Below are 6,667 nucleotides of genomic sequence, written 5' to 3'. Positions count from 1 at the left end.
GGTGTTTAGTGACCATTTACTCGCAATCTGTGTATTTGACCACCACCGTACATTCAGGGTTGTGCAGATGGAAACGAATGGGCTTTCAGAGGTCGGACGGTACACCCGTCCAACGTGTGTCCTTATTGGAGAGATGGATTTTTGCCTTGTCCCATCCCACATTGTCAGCGGTGGTTAAATGTGGTGCCCACACCTATAAACCTCATTTCTCTTGGCAATGATGCAACAGATAAGCCTGCCAAAGAAGCAGCGTATCATAGGAACCCAGATGTCACTGCATACCCTGAGGTGGCAAACCCAAAATTGTAGCTAGCAATAGCATGCACTACAGTAATGCTCACGCAAATTATTGAATTACAAGGCCAGGTGCCCCAGGATGAGGAAGAGCTTTGCTCAAGCAGGGATGTTCACAGTCAATAAACGACTGATTTGATCTGGAGTCAAAACATTACAGGTAAAGTAGTAATGCCACAGGAGTTGCTCATGCTTGCTTTTGAGCAGCTATACTACACAGGACATGTTTCCAAACAGCATATTGCTGCTGATATCCAGGAAGACTGGTTGTCCCCAAGCTGCAGGAATATGTTAATACGTTTGTGGCAAATTGTCTGACGTGCCATCTTTACAGCACTGTCCAGATTCTCAGGCTGTTGCATGGCACATTGATCCGTCCCATTGGGCCTTCCTGGGAACTTCACATTGACTATGTGGATTTGTTTAACAGTAAATACTGTTATCTCATTGTAGAAGTGTGTCTGTTCTCCTGTTGGGTTGAGGCTGGTGCCTGCGCACAACCCGAGGTCAAATCAGCTGCAACATTTTTTTCCTCACTGGGGTGTGTGTGAGGTCCTCAAATCTGACAACAGAACTCACTTTTTTAAGTAACTGTTCAAGGAAATTGCATCCCTACTGGAGATAAGGCATAAACTGTGCTCAATATGTCACCCTGAGGCCAACGGGTTTGTAGAGAGGATGAAAGGACAATTGAAGTGGAAGTGATCTAAGATATGTGGAACGTCAGGGAGGAACTAGCTGCACTGCCCCCTATTTGCTTTGATTAGCCTGAGAACACAGCCCAGTAAAGACCACCACTTTTCCCCGCACAAGATGGTGATGGGAAGAAGGATGCACACACCTCTCACTCCTACACGCACAGCATCAGATGCTCATAGGCCAGCAGAGGATTTGGTGAGCATGTTCAGGGGTATGTGCAGGAGTTAACATGAACTATAAACATTTTGTCTTGCCAGATTGCTCCTGGAAGAGAAGAAACAGTTCAAGCATCACTGACAGATGAACTGAACTTACTGCCACTGCAGCTCTATCCAGGGGACCAAGTATTTATGAAAACCTTTGTCCGCTGCTGGAATCAACAGAAGTTCCAGGGGCCATATACAGTGTCTTTGCCACCCCTTTCGCAGTCCAGGTGAAGGAGTTGCAGTACTGGGTCCATGTCATGATGCCTGCCCACGGAAGACCAGACCAGGCCCAGCAGCCCCGGAAGCAGGCATCATGCCATTTGGAGCATGCCCAAAAGCCCCAGTTAGGGGCTGTTCCGGTACAGTCCTGGCGCCTATGGCGCCAGGCTCATAAAGATAAAGTCAGTCATGGCGCCATGGGCGCCAAGCTCATTATTGATAACTTACCTGAAGCAGACCATGCTGCATACTCACCTGAGGCAGACCATGCTGCATGAAGACTCAAGCCAAATGAGGCTTAGGAGGGACTATTTTACTGAAGGGACTATTTTGTTACTTGGGTGGGGCTGTGGAAGAATACTTACCTGGATCTTCTTCCAAGGCTATTTAAACCACGCCCGGACAGCCACACGTGCTTCACGTTATTCTGCTTGCTGCAGCATAACGCTCACCGTGTTTTCAGCAGCTCCAGTCTTCAGCCACGCCCGCTTCAGTCCTAGGACTCCTGAAACAAGAAGACAAAAGGATAAAGGTTAGAACAGGAGTTTTAACTTTAATCCTTACCTGAATCCTGATTCATTTTTCCACGGAACTGAAAGACAGAAGTCTTTGAAGCATCGCTTCGCATTCCTACGGCGCCGCACTGAACTCACCTGCTTGGCCGTACTTCAGCATTCCATCACGCTCTCTCCATCTCGCGGCCGCCCTCCGACACCTAAGGAGACAAAGACAGCAAGGTGAGCAAGGGGAGAAAGCAAGGACAATACCAGTTACCCCCCACAAAACTTACCTGATTTACCACGGGGGTCTCACCTCATCTCGGGTCGGCACAGTTAACTCTGCTTCATCGCCGTACCCCGGCCCCTAAGGGGAAAAACACAATAGACTTACCTGAATCTTACGAGTGCCATTTGGAAATCTTCGAGTGGATTAATCGGCAACTTGTAAGGAATCGGACAGAGTGAAGAGCAGACATTTGAACTCTTATGAACAATTGGACTTTAGAGTCAATACTGGAACTCACCAATTCCTCTATGCCAGTGAAGTAACTGGTCATCAACGCGCCCGTGCGGTCAACGCAGGATGGAGAGCTCATCCTTCCAAACCATCAGGTGAGACTAAGGAGGGGACATCAAGAGTGATCAGTGGGAAGACAACGGGAGTGGCGAAGGTGGGTTGACACTCAATTCCACGGGTGGTTAATTGCTCTTCTCCTTTGCAGAAGAATATTCTTGCGAGCCAGACAAACTAGGCTGAGCGGGCCAGTCCAGTCAGTCATCTCGGCGCTACACGTCACGCTGGTGGACATAACAGCGGCCCAGTTCCGGTCGACGCCCCCGTGGGAACCAGGAGAGCGTAACAGAACGCGAAGCCTACCCACAAATACCCACCTGGGCATCAAGGAGACCTCGGAAACTGATCAGTTGGCCCAAATATTAAAACACATCCGAGCAGTCCTAGAGAAGTTACGCCAGCATAAATATATGCTAAACTGGAAAAATGCATCTTCCACACTACGGAAGTGGAATTCCTTGGATTTATTCTGACCCCGAGAGGAGTCCAGCTCCTGTACCATCGAGTAACCCAGTGCAGATAAATTTACCTGGAGCCGTTCCTTTGGCTCCGCCTGAACGCTTTGCCGGAGACCCAAAAGGGTTTGCAACATTCATGAATCAATGCCGCTTGCACTTTTTATGTAGACCTGGAGCTTTCCCAAACGATCAGGCCAAGGTAGCCTTTGTACTGTCATATCTCAGCGGCAGTGCAGCGGATTGGTCCATTCCACTAGTTAACCAGGATGACCCGATTCTTCGAGATTTCCAGGGTTTTCGAACAAGCATGGAAAGACTATTCGCCCGACACTCTCGAGGACAGGCTTTGGACAACGAACCTTTATCCCTACGTCAAGGTAACCAGGATCTTTTATCTTACATTGCAACTTTCAATAGATTAGTAGTGGAAACCGAATGGCCTGAAGCCAAGCGAATCACATTATTCCATCGAGGACTTCGAGGAGAACTCAAAGATGTTTTGGCCCAAATCGTGAACCCGCCTCAAGACTGTGCTGAATATATAGATCTAGTGGTCCAGCTCGATCACAGACTTCAAATCAGGAAGGCTGACCGAACCAAGTTTGAGAACAGGGTGTTGGTTAAAACCCACGTAAGCCCCAAGGGAGTAGATGTCGCAGAACCAATGCAAATCGGGGGGGTTAAAGGACCCCTAACCCAAAAGGAGAGAGATAGAAGACGGCAACTGCAATTATGTTTATATTGCGGAACTGCTGGTCATTTTCTTCGGAACTGCCCTCTAAAACCACCCAAGAAAGTTATAGGAGCAGCAGACGAAAACCATGTGAAATCTGACTCGGGAAACGACCACGCCCGGCAAGCGTAGAGGTCCGCTTGCCGAGCTTAAAGAAGGACACTCTGACCTCGCATTTCACCATACCCATGGTCCTTGTAGATCCAGAGCAGCCATCACGCATGCACGCGGTAAAGGCGTACGTAGACGGTTGAGCCATAGGAAATTACTTGGACTGGGAATTGGCTACCAGGATGAATCTATCTCTCACCCGCAAGACCACGGCCCATGTTGTCACCACTGTAGATGGAACGGAAATCGCCTCTGGACCTGTAACTCATTCCACTGCAGAGATGACATTGCTGAGTCAAGATGGGCATCGAGAGGCTATGATGTTTGACTTAATCAAGGCACCACAGTTTCAGCTGATACTGGGGATACCTTGGTTGGAAAAACATAATCCCTGTATTGATTGGCGAGAGAAGACACTAACCTTCCCAGAATGTGCTCACACCTGCTACCCAAGGAAAACTCAAAACTCAGTCCTGGCCCCAGTAATTCCAGTAGCCATGCAATTACCTGTTGAATACCAAGACTTTCAGGATGTCTTCCAAAAGGAACAGGCAAACACCTTACCACCTCACAGATCGTATGATTGTCAAATAGATCTTGTACCTGGAGCACAACCACCTTGCAGCAGAATCTATGCCCTTACGGAACCCGAAAATCTTCATTTGCGCCAGTACCTAGACCAGTACCTTGCTAATGGCTTCATTCGCCCGTCCAAATCCCCTGCATCTTCAGCTTTGTTCTTCGTACCGAAAAAGGAAGGCGACCTCAGAACATGTATAGACTACTGCTCACTGAATCAGATAACCATCAAGAATCGATACCCACTGCCTTTGATCCCAGAACTACTAGACCAGGTGAAGGACGCTTGTATATACACGAAACTAGACCTTCGGGGGGCATATCATCTGGTACGTGTCAAAGAGGGTGACAAATGGAAGACTGCTTTTCGCACCAAGTATGGACTATTTGAGTACCAGGTGATGCCCTTTGGACTATGCAATGCACCAGCAGCCTTCCAGTTCTTCATGAACGATGTCCTCCGAGAGCTTATCGACGTTTGTGTGGTCGTTTACATCGACGACATCTTAGTATATTCTTTATCAGAATCTGAGCATGTAAAACACATCCGAGCAGTCCTAGAGAAGTTACGCCAGCATAAATATATGCTAAACTGGAAAAATGCATCTTCCACACTACAGAAGTGGAATTCCTTGGATTTATTCTGACCCTGAGAGGAATCCAGATGGATACACGAAAAGTGGATGCCATTCTTAATTAGCCTTCGCCAAGTTCAATCAAAGGAGTTGAAAGCATGCTTGGCTTTGCCAATTTCTACGGCAGGTTTATCCCGAGCTTCTCACACATTGTACATCCCATCACAACACTATTGCGAAAAAACAAACGCTTTGTGTGGACAGAGGAAGCCGAGAACGCCTTCCAAGAGTTTAAAGCTAAATTCACATCTGCTCCCATATTAAGATACCCGCGCCCCGAGCTTCCCTACATAGTGGAAACAGATGCATCCAGTTCAGCCAAGGGAGCAGTCCTTTCCCAAAAGGATCCCGAAACTAACCAGCTTCACCCAGTGGCGTTTTGGTCAAGAAAATTTTCAGCCCCCGAATTAAACTATGCCATAACCGACAAGGAGCTGCTGGCCATCAAGCCCGCCTTCAAGGCTTGGCGGCACTATCTACTGGGTGCCAGACATACCATCACGGTCATCACCGATCACCGCAACTTACAATACCTAAAGACAGACAAAGCCCAATCTTCGCGCCAACTCCGTTGGGCATTGTTCTTCGCCGAGTTTGATTTTGTAATAACCTATCGACCAGGTTGTAAGAATGGTAAAGCAGACGCCTTGTCCCAGATTGGAATGGGAGAAGCAGAAATAACTTTAGAACCCGTACCCATAATTCCGGAACAGAGAATCCTTGGCCTGACTTCCATACAGACACTGGAGAACATTCAAAACAAGATCCACCAACTCTTTGATTCTGTTGCCCTACAGGACTGGGCAAAGAAAGGTCCAAAGTACTCTGTCATCGATGATTTACCTTATTACCAAGGCCGGCTATTTTTACCGCAAAAGGAACTACAGGAACTTGTCATTTCCCATTACCATGACACCTTAATAGAAGGGCATCCGGGTGTTGCAAAAACCGAAGCTAAAATTAGGAAGCAATTTTGGTGGCCTACCTGGCGAAAGGATGTCAAGTCATTTGTCATGTCTTGTGGCATTTGCGCACAAAATAAAGGGCAAAAGAAAAAACCTGCTGGATTATTGCAACCATTAGACATACCACCTACCCCTTGGCATACCTTGTCGTTAGACTTTATCACGGATTTACCCCCGTACCAAGGTTACAATACCATTCTAGTTATTGTAGATCTTTTTTCTAAAATGGCCCACTTCATTCCTTTAAAAGGGATACCTTCAGCTTCAATCCTGGCCAAGGAATTCCTTGAAAATGTTGTCCGCCTGCATGGCTTTCCTTCAGTGTTAATTTCAGATCGGGGCAGTCAATTAATTTCACATTTGTGGAGGAAATGCTGCCAACTGGCACAAATTGATGTTTTCGACCAGTCACCACCCTCAGACCGACGGTCAAACAGAGAGGACCAACCAGACTCTTGAACAGTACCTCTGTTGTATGCTACATCAGTCTGAGGGGAATTGGAAAGACATTCTGTGGATCGCAGAGTATGCGTACAATAATTCCGTACACTCAGGAACTGGACAAAGTCCTTTTTTTACCAATTATGGGCACCATCCTCGAACCTCGGATTTGGACTCACCCCAGCATTTAGAGATGCCCGCAGTGGACCATCTCCACGCTGTTATTACACAAGCCTTTAAAGAAGCAACCATC

Source organism: Ambystoma mexicanum, chromosome 10, assembly GCF_040938575.1.
Source record: "Ambystoma mexicanum isolate Mex_15411 chromosome 10, UKY_AmexF1_1, whole genome shotgun sequence".
NCBI classification, from domain to species: Eukaryota; Metazoa; Chordata; class Amphibia; order Caudata; family Ambystomatidae; genus Ambystoma; species Ambystoma mexicanum.
Note: the sequence above shows the minus strand (reverse complement) of the source record.